The 17,435-nt window shown below is 41.9% G+C and overlaps 1 protein-coding gene and 1 long non-coding RNA gene across 2 annotated transcripts in view; one reads left to right on the top strand and one right to left on the bottom strand.

Moving 5' to 3' along the window:
- Positions 1-15,371, bottom strand: part of LOC119043999 (uncharacterized) — a 69,792-nt gene extending 54,421 nt beyond the window's left edge. Inside the window, exons 1-2 of the long non-coding RNA XR_005081531.2 lie at positions 14,905-15,371; positions 2,978-3,176 (exon numbers count right to left, since the gene is read on the bottom strand). This is a non-coding gene — a long non-coding RNA (uncharacterized LOC119043999). The remainder of the gene's footprint in view (positions 1-2,977; positions 3,177-14,904) is intronic.
- A 46-nt stretch (positions 15,372-15,417) lies between these two features.
- MARCHF3 (membrane associated ring-CH-type finger 3) overlaps positions 15,418-17,435 on the top strand; it is a 140,836-nt gene continuing 138,818 nt past the window's right edge. Inside the window, exon 1 of the mRNA XM_037138219.2 lies at positions 15,418-15,636. The gene's annotated coding sequence lies outside the window, so the exon portion shown is untranslated. The remainder of the gene's footprint in view (positions 15,637-17,435) is intronic.

The following is a 17,435-nucleotide window of genomic DNA, read 5'->3' as shown; positions in this document are numbered from 1 at the left end:
TTGTGGACAAGAAACCATCATTTTCACTTTGTAACCTCCACATAACAAGTATTCAACAAGTGTTTGACAGATGGAAGAATGGGCAGATATTATACATTCTTACTATATCAATTATACAAATACTCAGAATAAAAACATTAGAGTAGGCCCAATAAATTTACCCAATAAATTATAACATTCAAACACTGGAGGTTCTTTAAGTTTGATCTCTGCACTATTTTCTGGAGCTCCACGCATGGATACTACAGCTGATTATTTCATGGAGGCAGTTCCTTTGCTAATAATAATTGTGCACTGAGTGGGGACAAGCCTGGAAGATGCCAGGCTTTTTCTTACATTGACTCCACAGTGTCTCATCATTGTGCTTGACGTGACTGAGGTTCCTATTGCAGTCTAGAGTGGTGATTCTCAATCCTGGGTGAGCATCAGAATCCCCCATGGAGCTTCTTTATATATATATATATAATTTATTTATTTTATTTTTAGAGAGAGGGGAAGGGAAGGAGAAAGAGAGGGCAAGAAACATCAATGTGTGCTTGCCTCTTGCATGTCCCCTGCTAGGGACCTGAACTGCAACCCTGGCATGTGCCCTGACTGGCGCCCCTTTGCCTCACAGGCCTGTGCTCCATCCACTGAGCTATACCTGCCAGGGCCCCATGGGAGTTTTTCTAACATACAAATTATCCAGGTCCTGCCTCCCAAATTCTGATTCTGTATCTTGAATAAGGGCCCAGGTGCTCACATGTACTAAAAGCTATAAAGATGCTTCTGATGCACAGCCAGGTTCAGGAATTCCTATTTCAAGAGTTGCCCTGAAGTTAAAAATAATTACTCTTATAGAGCATGTATGAGCACTTTACCCCTGAAGAGTACTTTACTTGGAATCAGAGACAAGTCTTGTATGGATGGTGCCCATTAATGCTACCTAACATGTATAAGGCACTTTTTATTTGGAAAAAGCTTTGCAGTCATCTTTTATTATCCAGGCTTGCATGCTGGGTGTCCAAACCACATAATCCTTTCATGTCTCAAATTTCCTCAAATGTAAAGTGTAGGCAGTAATACTAACCCACCTTCAAGGGATGTTGTTAAGATTAATGGAGGACTGTGAGGCATTCAGCAAACAATTGTAAAAAAATTTACATGCATGCTTATTAGACAGGTATGAAGTCTTAGTCACAGCCTTTTAAGGTGAAACAAATACCAAAATAAAACTCTTAAACAAGCCTTCCCACAGCCTTCATCATCATCAGAAAGATCCTTTTCCAGCTTGAAAGTATAGCAATTCCCCCTTTGCTCCAAGACTAATAAACAGACATAACTTGCAGTCACAAAGAAAACATAGCTAATGGATGGCATCAAATAAATATATAAAGCAGCCCTCAAATCTAGTTTAACCTCATTTATCATTCATAGTGCAATTAGACAATATACCTGTAAATACACTCTGCTAAAAATATTCTTATAAAACACTTGTGCATGTTCACACACGTCTTTGAGGTGATGCTACATACTCACTGTTGACATTAAACCTGAAGTTGTTTTCTAGTTTGTGACAGCTTTTACATGGCTATATTAACCTCTTCTATTCTGCCCAGTGTGGCTGAAAGAATATGCGGCCCTAATAAGACCTTGAGATATACCTCAAATTGGAGGTAAATGAGAGTGGAAAGGCACTTGAAGAGTCTTCAACTTTGGAATAAGAGAGAAGTTTTGTATGGATGATGACTCACAATTAAGGGCTCATTTGTACTATATTTTCAGTTTCTTGGAAACAGACATGGTTTTTCCTCCTTCCCATTTTGCTTTGAAAGGACCACAAAATTTCAAGGGCCAGGTCCAATCACATATTCGAGTTCATTTACAAGTTAATGGTTTCTGTGACTCTGAATGAGAATTAGTTCCTTCATATCCACCATATCTGATCTGAGCCATGAATTCTAATCAAGCATGACCTTTCTGAGACTACTTGACCTGAATCATGCTCTTTCCCCTTTGGGCTTTAGAGGTTTGGGTTTTATTCCCAAGGGCAGTTATCTGCTTTGGTTAAGCTCAGGACCTGCTAGCAATTAAATCCTATTAAATAAATATTTATTGAGAACTTACATCTGTAACTAACACTCTAGTGCAGGGGTGTTAAACCTGTGGCCCAGGATGGCTATGAATGAGGCCCAACATAAATCATAAATTTACTTAAAACATTATTTAGTTTAATTACTAAGTTTTATACTGTTTTATTGCTTAGATATGTACATTTTCTGTATTAGTGATCACAAACTTGAAACTTGCTCGATGATCTTAAAAGATTATTGAAAGGGCCACTGCATATTTAGGATTATTATGTGAGGACTTTTTTGCTTTTCTGTGGTGGTGAATATCACGAAAATTATGCATGGACCATTTTTCGCTCATCAGTTTTCATTAGTGTTTGTGTATTTAATGTGTGGCCCAAGACAACACTTCTTCCTGTGTGGCCCAGAGACGCCAAAGAGTTGGACACCCCTGCTCTAGTGCTTACTGTGGAAGCTACCAAAAATTCCTCGAGATGCTTACGGGATTGCTATAACTCAATGATCTGAAGTCCTTGAGTCAGGTCAAGACCAACAACCTCCCCCAGAGACTCCGAAGGTTTGGTCAGTTACATGCTGGCTCCCTGGGGACTCCTAGACAGGCCTTCAGCAGAAACCAAATTGAAATGTTATTTAACTTTTCACACATTTGTCTACACCCAATATTTCATTAGACCACCATCAGCATTCAGAAGCTCCTCTGAAAAGATCCTCAGTGCAGGGAGCCTTATTCATTGGGAAGGTTATCTATTATGCATAGTTACTGTTTCTTAAATAAGGTTACTCTCAGCATGTTTCTACCTCAACAGTCCTTGAGAGTCTAATTATTTTTGCTGAACATCTTAAAGGGAGAGAGAGCCATGTTGGCTTCATTTCAATAGTAAGGAGAAATTAATGCTAATACACACCTTCAATGGGATTCACTTAGGTATCCCAAACACTTCCATCAATATGGAAAACCCCCAGAAGTATGCATTGTGTATATTTCTTCTGTAAAGAGATGCAAATGGTTGCTGTAAGTTGTATGATTTCCTCTGAGTCTGTCAAAGTCCTTTTTTCTCCATATCTCAAGGTATATCTCAAGGTATACATCTCTGTTTTGCAGATCTAGAAACCAAGACATAATAAATTAGTTTTATTGTTTTCCTTAGTGAAACACAGGCCACCACATCCTAGCCCATTGCTCCCCTTCAAATCACATGGCATTTTAAGGGAGAGGAGAAATCAGGTACAATTTTCTCATCAAGTGCTTGTTCTACATATCTTTCACAGGGGATCTTAGAACATTAGATGAAATGTAATCATCCTTACATGTTTACTTTACTTTCTCTCTTTCAGAGAAGGAAGGAAGGAAGGAAGGAAGGAAGGAAGGAAGGAAGGAAGGAAGGAAGGAAGGAAGGAAGGAAGGAAAGAAGGAAAGATGGAAAGGAGGAAGAAGGAAAGAAAGAGAAAGAAAACCCAATCCCATGAAGAAACATTTAACCAATTACTCTTGAGTCTTTATGACTTGGGGCATAAAATACAATCTGGGCAGAGTCAAATAGGGCACTAGAGGGTTTAGGGACAAGGAGAATGCTGTGTATTAGATTTAGGATTGTAAAATGTCACACTTTTGTTGTTTCCCATTTGTCTTCACACAGAAGGTCAACACTGGCCTGTTTTGTTATGGCAAATATTTGCTCAAGAGTAGGATTTCTCTGATTGATCATGGATGGGCATAAAAAAAGAAACCAAACCAAACAAACAAACAAACAAAAAGCCTTCTACAAAATCAGATCAATGAGAAGCACCCTGTTTAACAGATGTTAAACTTTTCACTATTTCAATTTTTATGTTACCTAAGTATCCACCTATCCCTTTAGAGCATCTCTTTATTCTGTCTTGAAAACTTTAAATAAAGTTGTTTTCTTCCTAAATATTTTGGGGTTAAAAATAATACTTCTTTCACTCGTATTTTAGTCCTGATGATTAAGCATTAAAGATGCGAATTAGTCGTCTGTATTTGGGGAGAGAAGGTTATTTCTTTTTAAAAATATATTTTATTGATTATACTATTACAGTTGTCCCATATTTTTTCCCCTTTATTCCCCTCCATCCTGTACCCCCCTCCCACCAGCATTTCCCTACCTTAGTTCATGTCCATGGGTTGTACATATAAGTCCTTTGGCTTCTCCATTTCCTATATTATTCTTGAGCTCCCCCTGTCTGTTTTGTACCTACCATTTATGCTTCTTATTCCCTGTACTATCAGCTGACTTCTCAAAAGAGACCTTACAAGTAAGAAGGGGCTGGAAAGAAGCATTTAAAGTCTTAAAGGCAAGGACCTACATCTAAGATTACTCTATCCAGCAAAGCTTTCATTTAGAATGGAAGGGCAGATAAAGTGCTTCCCAGTAAGGTCAAGTTAAAGGAGTTCATCATCACCAAGACATTATTATATGAAATGTTAAAGGAGCTTATCTAAGAAAAAGAAGATGATTAAAACTATGAACAGTAAAATGATAACAAACTCACAACTATCAATAACTGAATCTAAAAGAACAAAAACAAAGCCAACAACTAGAACAGGTACAGAATTATAGAAATGGAGATCACATGGAGGGTTATCAGCAGGGAAGGAGATAGGGGAGAATGGGGGAAAGAAAATGTTATTTCTTGATGTGCAAAACTCAAAATGAGTTGGAGACTTCATAGGTCACCTGATAAATAGATAAGATTTCACCTCAAGAAGAAGGAATTAGGAACTGAATTGACCAACTCCAGAGAGACACTCTGGTTTTGGGGAAAAACTAATCTGAAATCAGAGAGTATTAAAAATGCTCACAATGTTAAAACTTCCATACTTCCCAGACCCATCTACAGATTCAGTGCAATTTCTATCAAAATACCAATGGCATTTTTTACAGAACTAAAATAAACATTAAAATTTATAGGGAACCACAAAAGACCCCAGATATACACAGCAATCTTGAGAAAATAGAACAGAGTTGGAGGTATCACACTTCCTGAAATCGACATATACTATAAGGCTAAAGTAATCGAACAGCATGGTACTTGCATAAAAACAGACACATAGATCAACGGAACAGAATAGAGAGCCCAGAAATAAAGCCACAACAATATGGCCAATCAATTTATGACAAAGGAGGCAAGAATATACAATAGGGTAAAGGCAGTCTCTTTAATAATGGCATTAGGAAAACTGGACAGACATATGCAAAATAATGAAACTGGATCATTTTCTTACATCATATATAAGAATAAACTCAAAATGGATTAAAGACTTAAATGTAAGACCAAAAACCATAAAATTCCAAGAAGAAAAACATAAGTAGTAAACTCTTTGACATCAGTCTTTGTAATATATTTATTTTGGATGTCTCTCCAAGCAAGCAAAACAAAAGAAAAAATAAACACATGGTACTAGACAAAACTTAAGATTTTTTGCATAGCGAAGAAAACTATCAACAAGATGAAAAGACAACCTCCTGAATGAAAGAAGATATTCACCAATGATACATCTGATAAGGAGTGTATATCCAAAACACATAAGGAATGCATATAATTGAATACCAAAAAAAACAAACAATCCCATTTTAAAATGGGGAGAGGAGACTTCCACCAAGATGGAGGCATAGGTGGATGTGCCGTGCCTTCTCACACAACCAAGATTAGAGAAAACTAAATATTAGCAACAGAAAACACAGCCAGAACACGGAAAATTGAACTTTTTGGAAGTCTGTTAACAACAAATTCTTCAGCCTGACCGGTAAGGGGCGAAACCAGCGGCTGGCGGAGCGGGGTTGCACAGGAAAACTCGGTCAGACGCCGCGGAATCCAGGCGCAGGGTTGGACCTAGTGAGTGACCTAGCGAGCGACCAGGAGAGCGACCTCGGGGGAGACAGCGGGGCAGCGTGTTGACTGAGGTCGCGCATTTGTGCGCGGGTGGACAGGCAAGGGAGTGGGCGGTTGGACCCAGCCGGCAGGTCCCCACGGCAAGCGGCAGTGGAGGGCGCCGCCATTTCCCTGCTCTGACCCCACCTCCACATACCCCAGCGACTCTGAGTGGCCCGGCCCAGGTGAACCACCTAAGGCACTGCTCCTCCGCACCCAGCTGTGAGAAGCAGCAGAGGGGTCGCCATTTCCCCGCTCTGGCCACGCCCCCACATACAGCGTCACAACCCAGCGACCTGGGAATCCAAGGCGCCCCTTCTCACTTAAAGGGCCCGAACAGACCAAGAATGGCGCAGGAGGATCTCAGAGCCCCAGAGCCAATAGATCTAAGCGATGAAGAAATAGCAAAACTCACAGACGCACAGTTTAAAACATTGGTGATCAGGATCCTCACAGAACTGGTTGATTATACTGACAAATTAGACAAATATATGAAGGCGAAACTAATTGAAATGAATGGAATTGCACAGGACACCAACAGCAATGAAAAGGAAACTGGGACTCAAATCAATGGAGTGGACCAGAAGAAAGCAAATAATGGCCAAACAGAAAAGAGTGAAGAAGCAAGAATTCAAAGAAATGAGGAGAGTCTTAGGAACCTCCAGGACATCTTTAAACGCTCCAACATCCGAATTATAGGGGTACCAGAAGGGGGAAAGGCACAGCCAGCAGTGGAAAACTTATTTGAACAAATAATAAAGGAGAATTTCCCCAATCTGGCAAAGGAAATAGACTTCCAGGAAATCCAGGAAGCTCAGAGAGTCCCAAAGAAGTTGGACCCAAGAAGGAACACACCAAGGCACATCATCATTACATTAGCCAAAATTAAAATGAAGAAGAGAATCCTAGAAGCAGCAAGATATAAGGGGACAGTCACCTATAAAGGAGTCCCCATCAGACTGTCAGCTGATTTCTCAAAAGAGACCTTACAGGCAAGAAGGGGCTGGAAAGAGGTATTCCAAGTCATGAAATCCAAAGACCTACATCCAAGATTGCTCTATCCAGCAAAACTTTCATTTAAAATGGAAGGACAGATAAAGTGCTTCTCAGATAAGATCAAATTCAAGGAGTTCATCATCACCAAGCCCTTATTATATGAAATGTTAAAGGGACTTATCTAAGAAAAAGAAGATAAAAAAGATGAACAGTGAAAGGACAACAAACTCACAGTTATTAACAACCACACCTAAAACAAAAGCAAACTAAAAGAACAGCTAGATCAGGAGTGGAAACATAGAAATGAAGATCTCAAGGAGGGTTAGCAACAGGGGAGTGGGAGGAGGAGAAGGGGGGGGAGAAGGTACAGAAAATAAGTAGCATAGACAGTAGATAGAAAATAGATGGGGGGCAAGAATAGCATGGGAAATATAGAATCTAAAGGACTTGAGACACATGGTCATAAACTAAAGGGGGGGTAATGGTGGGGATGAGGGGTAGGGTGGAGGGGAATAAAGGGGGAATAGAACAACTGTAACAGCATAATCAATAAAAAAATAAAAATAAAATAAATAAATAAATAAAATGGGGAGAGGACCTGAATAAACATTTCTCCAAAGAGGACATACAGACAGTGAATAGACATATAAAAAGATGCTCAACATTACTAATCATCAGGAAAATGCAAATTAAAACCACAATGAGATATCGCCTCACACCTGTCGGAATGGCTATCACCAAAAAAACAACAAACAAGTGCTGGTGAGGATGTGGAGAAGAGGGAACCTTTGTGCACTGTTAGAGGAATTGCAAATTAGTGTAGCCACTATGGAAAACAGTATGGAGGTCTCTCAAAAAATTAAAATTAAACTACCATATGATTCAGCAATCCCACATTTGGGCATTTACCCAAAGAAGTTCAAAACACTAATTTGAAAAGACATGTACCGCTATGTTCATTGAAACATTATTTATAATAGCCAATATATGAAACAACCTAAGTATCTACCAATAGACAAATGGATAAAGAAGTTGTGGTAGCCCTGGCTGGTGTAGCTCGGTGGATTGAGCACGGGCCTGCGAACCACACGATCGCGGTTTGATTCCCAGTCAGGGCACATGCCTGGGTTGCAGGCCGGTTCCCTGCAGGCCAGTTCCCAGTAGGGGATGCACAAAAGGCAACCATACATTGATGTTTCTCTCCCTCTCTCCTTCCCCCCTTTCCCCTCTCCTTCCCCCCCTTCCCCTCTAAAGATAAATAAATAATAAAATATTTTAAAAAATAATTTAATAAAAAAAGAAGTTGTGGTACATGTATACAACAGAATATTACTGAGCCATAAAAAGGATGAAATCTTGACATTTGCAGTATCATGGATAGACCTAGAGGACATTATGCTAAGTGAAATAAGTCAAAGAAAGAAAGACAAATACCACATTATTTCACTTCTATGTGGAATCTAAGAAAGAAAATAAACAAACAAACAAAACAGAAACAAAGTCATAGATACAGAGAACAAATTGAAGGTTGCCAGATGGGAGGAGACGGGTAAAAAAGGGGAAGGGATTAAGATGTACAAATTGCCAGTTATGAAAATAGTCATAGGGATATAAAGTACAGCATAGGGGAATATAGTCAATAATATTGTAATAACTGTGTATGGTGTCAGATGGGTACGAAACTTATCGGAGAGATCACTTCATAAGTTATATAAATATCTAATCACTATGTTGTATGTTTAAAACTAATATAATACTGTATACAAATGATAAAAATAAAACTTTTTAATGCTCACAAAATTAAAGTTATCAAAACAAAGACATTTATTATTAATTCTAGGGTAAATGAGAGAAGATACCCTTTGTCTTTCTTTTTCACCTGGAGCTGACAACTTAAGACATAATTTCCACATTAAGAATTAATTTTATTTCTCTGATTTACCCTTTATTTTTGGAAAGAGGCATTTACTAGACAGGCATTCTTTTTTTAAATTTTTATTTATTTATTTATCTTTAGAGGGGAAGGGAAGGAGAGAAGGAGAGAAATATCAATGTATGGTTGCCTCTTGTGTGTCCCCTGCTGGGAACTGGCCTGCAACCCAGGCATGTGCCCTGACTGGGAATTGAACTGCGATCCTTTGGTTTGCAGACCCACGCTCAATCCACTGAGCTACACCAGCCAGGGCTAGACAAGCATTCTTAATACACTGTCCAGACTCTGCACTCATTCTTCCCATAAGTGTCCACGAGGAAGTCAAGAGTGGTCCTTCTAATTCCACATCTATCGGTTATTAGCTACGTGATTGTGGGCAAGTCTGGATCTCTAAATGCCTTCGTTTTTTCATCCATTTAAGGAGGGATAATAATATGTATCTCAATGGAATGTTATGAAGTTTAGAAAAACAAATGTATGGGGAAACGCCTAGAGATTAAGCGTAGCCCTTGGTACATGCTAGAATACTGAGTTGAATGGGAGAAATCAGAGATGAGTCCAGTCCCCATTGCCCACAAGTTAAAATTTGTATATTTTAGATGGGCATGCAGGATCTTGGAAAAATCTGTTCCTTTCCACTGTCCAGTCCTTTTTTTCCACAACTGACCTGCTGTAGTCAAACTTTCTCCAATACATCTTGAATTTGCCCACTTTCCTGTGTCTGTCTGTGCCATTCCCACCACCTTCAGCTTCCATTTGCCAAAATTCTACCCATCTCTCAAGGGCCTCAAATCTCACTCTCTCTGGGAATCTTAGGGGACTCACCTTGTCCTCCTCTAAACCCTGGTCCTTGCTGTCTAGAGCTCTCCTGAAGATATAACCCAGGAATCATTCATTGCCTCAACACACTGTAAGCTCCTGCGAATCAGAGGCCACGTATATACAGCACCCACCTCTCTGCACCGCAGAACGTGGTACCTTGCCAAGAGTAGGTGCTGAATAGACTCCTGATTGAATGAATGCACAATTTCTCACCCTGCCCCTGTTATGCTCTTGGACAAAACACTTTGCCTCTTTCAGTCTCTGTTGACTCAGCTGTGAACAGAGGATAACAGCACGGATGTACTCCCCAGGTGTGCTGTGAAGGATAAACCAATGACTGAAAAGCAATTTGAAAAATGTAAAATGAAATGCTATATATAAATGTTACATAATCAAGATCATTTCCCCCTGTATTATGTTTTATTTGGCTTTATACCTTGTAATCCTTTGTGGGTTTCAGAATTTCACAGATGCAATACCATCCACATTAGCACCTAAATTCTCTTGGGTAATAAATGATTATATGTATTAAAGCTCACAGCTACTTTTCCCTGGCATACTTACACATGAATCTGTCATAATTTGGACTATTCATAATAACTAATGATACAATTCATTTCTAAGGGATAATCCTTTTTTTTCCCCTTTGGTTGGCCAATTATCATTCCCGTATTGCTGCCTCAAGGGAACTTCCATTAAACCCCACATCCAGATGATGAGCACACTGTTTAGAATTTTCTAGGAGCTTGCAATCAGAGAATTGGAAAGTAGCTTGGGTTTTGAAGCACTGCCTGCTTTCTGTGGCCCTTTTTATCCCAAACTCTGAATCCCTCATTTGCTTTGTTGTAATGTGTGTGCTACCAAGTGCTCACTGCCGCTTGATATCCTAGGTACCAGGAAAGCTTACGTTAGCCCTTCCCACATGAAAGCAAGGCAATGCTAGCTTAAAATGTTATTTTCTTTCCTAATATGTTCAAGAAAAAGGCTGCCTGTAAAAAAATAAACATTCTTGGAATATCTCCAGCACCAATAGAATAGTCCTTATTTCTGTATGATGGCTCTAGTAGTGCTCACTTGTCTTTAACTTCATTTAAAACAATTTTGTTAGATTATATTGTGACAGCTGTCATATCAGCATGCATTTAAAAAAAAACTTACCAAACTGGTGAATTTTTATACAGCCATTTTAATATTGGAGACTGAAGAAAATACATAACATTTTCAGCATATTCTGCTTTATTATTTCAAGAAAGGTAAAAATGCAACTGAAACACAAAAAACGATTTGTGTAGTGTATGAAGAAAGTGCTGTGACTGATCAAACATGTCAAAATTGGTTTGTGAAGTTTCTTATTATTGACATTTTGGCTAAATGATTCTTTTCTGTGGGGCTGGCTTATGCACTGGAAGATATTTAGCAGCACCCCTGGCCTCTACCCACTAGAGAGCAGGAGATAGCTAACATGCTCAAAATATCCAAATCAATAAAGTTATTGGTGAAAATGAAAAATGTGTCTTTCATTTTATAAAAAAACCTAAATGGACATTTTGGCCAACCCAATACATAGACAGAAACTCTGAGGACAAAGAGATAGCAGCAATATCATCGGGTGGTCCTGAGGATCAAGTGAGTCACTAGATGATAAGGCTTAGAACAATGCACAGCACACGGTAAGTGCTCAATAACCGAGAGGGGTTATTATTTTCAGTGGAAGGCCAAGGATGAGCCTGGCCCTGTGCTAGGAGTTACATACAACTTCTTGCTCGAGATTCATAACGAGCCAAGGAGAAAAACCTGATCACTCTGTTTTTCCCTCCCCATGTGGCCAGGAGAAGCCAAGCAACTTATCCAAGATCTCAGCGTTAGAAAACTAAGTCCCACCCTCAGTCTATAGTGTTTCTAAAGCCCATATTATTTGTCCTGATTCTTAGAACGTCCTACTCTTCTTATTTTTAACTTAGGTTGAGAATCGATTTTCCTCCCCAAGTATTTGACCTTTCCTTTCCAAATGGCTAACTCCTCAGTGTTAATCATTTTGTTATGAATTAAGATTATTTTTTTATTTCTTATGGTGGACTTCTAATTTGTCTAGTTTTATATCAGGCCATTTTTCCAAGATTATTCTAGTCTTTCATCAGACTTGTCCTCAAAAAGGGGCATCCACATTCAAGAAGTTCAATGTACAATAGTTTTTCTTCTGGGGCATGTGTGAGAAAAATCCCACTTTTGTGGAATAAAAGCTTTTCTTTCCCATTTTTGGGAAAGGAAAAGTTATCACATTTTTATTATTGCATTTTTATTTAGTTGAACCTGTGGCAATATAACTGTCATATGGAGTAGTTACATTGTCATCCAAATGCAATGAGATATCATTTTTGTGTGAGTGGTATTACCCTGGTTACAGATAGAGTGTGAGTAATCTTTCTGTTACAAAAGTATCCTCTAGTTGTGGTATACAAACTAACACCATACTTTAATTTGCAAAAAACCACCTACATGGTATTTTGTAATTTATACAGCAATTAGTATTTCAGTGTACCTTACCATGAGCTATCTTTCCCATCTCTGTGAAGTTAATAATAAGAAGTATCCCTGCAGTTTCATAGATAGGAAACTAAGGTAAGGGAAGGTTAGTGGCTTGTCCAAGACCTCAGACTAAACCCGAAGCATAGCTGGTAATAGAATCTGCTGCTTCTGATTGTATTTCTTCGCTAAGGTCTTTAGCTCAACCTGTTCAAATTATGAATAATTTTCAAAGTGGATATAGTATGTTGAGAGAGGTGGTGAAAATGGAAAAGTAGAAAAATACTATTCACTTAAGTAAAGCTTCCAAAACATTTGGTAACTAAACAATATGGATCACGAGAGCCCCTCTTCCTCATTTCCATGTATAGAATGAAAGGACAATAATCCGGTGAGATTAAAATAAATAGATATTGCAAGCATAAAGAGGAATTGTTCATATCACATTATTTTCCCATTGCAACATCATTTCATTCTCCTTTTCAGCAGTCAGGACTAGTATAGATGCCATGAATTTGAAGTGCTTTGTAACTATTGTCACAGTGTCCCCCTTAAGCAGATAAACACAGTAGACCTATTCTGCTGTTTTATGGCTAAGGAAGCAAGGGTACGTGGAGTGGTTAAGTGACTTCCAGAAGCACACACCATGGCTACTGTCAAATTAGAAACTAGAGCTCCTATCAGTCACACCCTACTGAAATTTTGTTCCAAAATTTTGTTTCAGTGTCAGAGAAGGGTGACAATGCCTTTAGGCAAAATTCTTCACCGTCTGCAAAGGGACCAGCCCTGCTTCCAAGGTCCCCACCTCAGTCCTCTCATTCCCAAGTCAATCCACAAAATTCCACATTCCTTTAAGGGAAAGAACTTTCCTTTGGGGAAATAGGTGGGACTAAATTCGACTTTCATGTCCAGAATTCCATGGGTTTTCTCTTTGTTACACATAGATAGGGCTATAATGAGCTCTTAGATAAGCAACAGATCTCATTTTCCCTTGTACAATAGGGGAATGGCTCAAACTCAAGAGACTATTAGGGGAACTAGCAACCACAGGGATAAGTCTGTGATAAGCTCATATCAAATACCGATTCCTACAGTAGATGATTCGGAAATATACACATAGTTTAGATGTGCTCTGTCTCTTTATGCCGTCCATTCTATAAGAGAAAATGAGACCACCTACTCATTTAAGAGCTCATGCAGGGTCACATCTGTATGGAACAAACAAATGGAAACTCTTGGAAACCAAGACATAGAAGTCACTTGCTTAGTTCAAACTTATTGCATAACAAGAAATTTCCCATTTTCATTGCCTAACATAAATACAGTACTACAGCAAATATACGGAACAGATGGTATTTGGCTCCTATTACCAAGGTGATTTTAAAAATAATTGTTGTCATCTGTAGAAAACCTTCACAAGGTGTTTATATGATAAGCACTGTTGGCAAACTTTTCCTTTAGTTATATCCAGAAGTAGAGGGGAAAGGCCAAGAAAACGTATCTTTCCTTTTAATCCCCAACACTGACCCAGACAGACCTGGTGTATATCCCATTCATGTGGTCTACACCTAATTCCTCATGGACAAAGGCCACTCAGCAGCTAAGCAAATATTGGAACTGAATATTCCCCTTTGCCCGTACCAGTGACTTGGTGCACTGGATGAGGGGTTAAATTTGTGCAGTTTCTGCATCGCTAATCAATTTTTCAGGGCCTACTAAAACTCTGATTTTCTTGCCCTTTTGACAGCCTGCCTTATTTATGGGCCTTTCCCCACTGAAGCAGGGAGGGAGCTGAGGAGACACAATCGGAAACTCAATCCAGGCCAGAGCTCACCTGAGAGCTCTGATCCCTTCCCTGCCGTGCAGACCTTCAGTTTACTAACATCGTTTGCTTACCGACCTACAGAAGGTGCAGCTGTGGGCACACAGAGGCCGCTACTCATCCACAGCTTATAGTTCAGGACTAACATTCTAGGCCTCAGCCTGGAAAACAACAGCCAACCCTTTGCTTTTTGACTATACCCACATCTCCGTATGTGTGCTGCGGCCAAGGTAAGGGCTAAAAACCAGGCCTGGCAATCAGAGGGGCCGAACCCACAAAGCCATCTTCTGGGGCTATTCAGTGGCATCGGACCCAGCGAGCTCAGGCTGCCCCCAAGCCCGCCACCACAGAGGTCTCTGAGCTAGATCCAGGGACTTTCGAAGGGGAAAGGGGCGAGAACATGCAGAGTCGGACAAATGTGACGCTCGGCGGCGTTCCTGACTTCGAAGATGGACAGTTCTGGCCCCACGGGGGGCCCAAGGGAGAGCAGTAGGAGCCACCTCAGCGGTGGCCACCCCGCAGGGCAGCCGGGCCGCAGGGAGGGTCTCACGAGTTCCGGCACTGTGAGTGCCCTAGCCTCCCTTTCCCCCAAGGGACAAAAGTGCCCGGGAACTCTGGATCCAGAAGGGGAGCTAGGCGCCCAGTCAGGTCCCCGCTGCACGCGGTGTGGAGGGCAGGGGCGAGGAGCGGGAGTGTGATGAACTTGCCTAGAGGTTGGAGGTGTCAGAGTTTTGTTTTGGGAATAACCACCAGACCGAAATCAGAACGTTTTCCAGGGAGCCCTGGGCCCCCACTTCCGGGCCCAGGCCTTCGCCGGCGGTTAGGTGACCTCGCACGGGACTCACCCTCTTTGGGTGTGGGTTTCCCCCGACTGCTGGGGATGCTTTGAAGCCGCCAAAGTTCCGCGCCTGCTGCAGGCGCCAAGTGTGGGCGTTGTCTATCACGTCCCAGCCCGCGCTGCGGTTGGGTTTCTTTCTCCACAGCACAAAGATTCACAGCGGCTCCAGGCCACTCTCAGCCTTCCGGAACTGCTACTTCCCTCAGGAGGCGCCCGGGTCCCGCCGCAGCCTCACCTACGTCCCCGGCCCCTCTTACCACAACCAACTTGCCCGCCGCAGCAGCCTCTCCCCTTCAGCCCTGGGCTGCGGCTATTGGACCGTGGCGGCGGGGCGGAGTCCGAAGCTCGTCACCGCCCCCGGCAGCCACCAGCCCTGGGGCCACTACGATTGGCTGCGGAATCCACCAGTCACGTGGTAGGTGCCCCGCCCCTTGGGGCCGGCCCAGCCTGGCTCCTCCCCCCCCACTGTCCGGTCCCGCCTCCCTCCGGAGCCGGCGGAGCCGGGTCTGCTCAGCCAGGCTGTCCGCCTCATTCGCTGAGCAGGTTCAGGAATTGTCAGAGCGCTCCCGGCCGCTGCCGAAGCGGGTGGCCGCGGGGCTGGTCGTGTTCCCTCTGAGGTGCCTGCCTGAGCCGATGTGCCCCGGTCCACTGACGAGAGAGCGATCGCTGTTTAGGGACAACTTGGGATTCAGGACCCGCAGCAGAAGCGTTGGTTTGCGATCGGGACTCCACGACGAGGGTGAGTGGCGGCGCGCAAGCGAGAGGCTCCTCTCGGAGCTGTTCGTCTAGCTGGGGAACTGGAAGCGTCCTGGCGCTAGTCGGTCAGTCGGTCCGTCGGTCCTAGGGTGGCCGCTGGGGGGAGGACAGGGCTGGGAAGAATTTAGTTCTCGTCAGAGTCCCTACTCCCGTACTTCTTGTTTCAAAGCGTCGCAACTCGGCTCGGGACACGACTCTGCGTTCCCACGAACTTGGCGTGTTGTAATTGCCATCACTAGGTGGGCCAAGGGACACGTCCCCTGGCTCTCTGCGGCGGCGACACGCGCGCTGGGGGCAGCCTCTGTGCCCAGGTTCCTAGACGGCTTGCGGATGGGTTGCTGAAAAATAAACCCGCGCTGGAGGCGGTGCGCTAAGATAACCTCGCGTCTGCGACTGATCAATAGCCTGAGCAAGCGATCATCCGGTTCAGGTTGGGTCTATAGCAGTCAGAGAACTAAAGTGACCAGCAAGGTTCCGCAGCTGGGGCTTCAGTCCTTTAAAGTTACTGAAAGGAAATGACAGCACAGATATTAAACTTTGGAAAGTCATTACTTTCTACTAGCACTTGAATCCACATCACCTGCAAAGTGTGTCCGAAGACTTCGTTAGAACCAGGGGGGAGCTACTGTCTGTCCCGGTGCCGGGAGCCCCAGAGAATACAAGGCCAGACCGTGAAATGAAACACGAGGCTGGTCAGTTGGTGTTTGCTTTGAGCACCTGTGTGTTTAAGTGATGAAGTTGTGACAAGAACTGACAACAGGATTTAAGGTTAAACCTGACACTTCATTTGTGATTCAATCTGGGATAGATTTTTAAAAATCTTAATGATCTGGAGTAAAAGCAGCTGTTTTTTTGAGGGCAGTTACATACATGTCTTTTATTTGTGTGAGTAAATAGAATTGAGTACAATATTTTCTTACAATTCTTATTTGATGTGAATGAGAGCTGAAGTTGGAGATGGGCACAGAATTTGGGAATATTCTGATCTTTGAAAATATATCAAAATATTGAGGTATACAGTTATCCATGTGTGTATATGCATATGTAGATGTGCATGTGTGTGTACATACATGTGCATGTGCATAAAATGACAGGTGAATGAAGTAGAAGTATATGGAGAGAGAAACAACCTTGAACGTCCCTTGGGTGGAGATATGAACCTCTGATCTGTGGGGTAAATAATGAGTGCGTGTAAGCATGTCTGGATCTGCCTGGTCTGTCTGGGTCAGTGTATGTCCATGAACTTTATGAGCATGCAGTTCAGTACCACTCAGTGTAGATTTCCCGTTCCTGTTTTACAGACCAGCAGCTGCCAGCTGACCCATCTGTTAAAACAGAACATGCACACTTCAGTGCAAGCCCTAGCAGGGAGCACGGGTAGGGGCAACCCTTAGCAGAAACAACACGCTGCAACAAAGCCTGCATCTCAAGTTCTATTTTGATTCAATATTCAGCCTGAACTTGTGATTTGGATGAGGAAGAAAAAGAGTGCTTGACTCTTCAGAAATGGCAAACTACAATTTGTGAAAATATAATAGCCATGATTTGGGGACGGGGAGTTTACAGGAGGAAGAAAATCCCTCTAGAAAAGAAATGTGCTGCTTGTCACATCACCATGCAACACTGGTTTACTGCTTTGCAGTAGCATGTATTTCATGTGTTCTTTTGCTTCGTAAGAGAATGCGTTACAACTGAATTGTTTTGCACCAAAAAAAAAATCCTTAATAGAAGTAAACTGAACTATATAGTAGAGGCTATTTAATCTTCTAGAGCTAAGACTGC

Source organism: Artibeus jamaicensis, unplaced genomic scaffold, assembly GCF_021234435.1.
Source record: "Artibeus jamaicensis isolate MK-2021 breed Jamaican fruit bat unplaced genomic scaffold, CSHL_Jam_final contig_402, whole genome shotgun sequence".
Lineage (NCBI taxonomy): Eukaryota > Metazoa > Chordata > Mammalia > Chiroptera > Phyllostomidae > Artibeus > Artibeus jamaicensis.
Note: the sequence above shows the minus strand (reverse complement) of the source record. Positions and strands in the feature narration are given on the sequence as shown.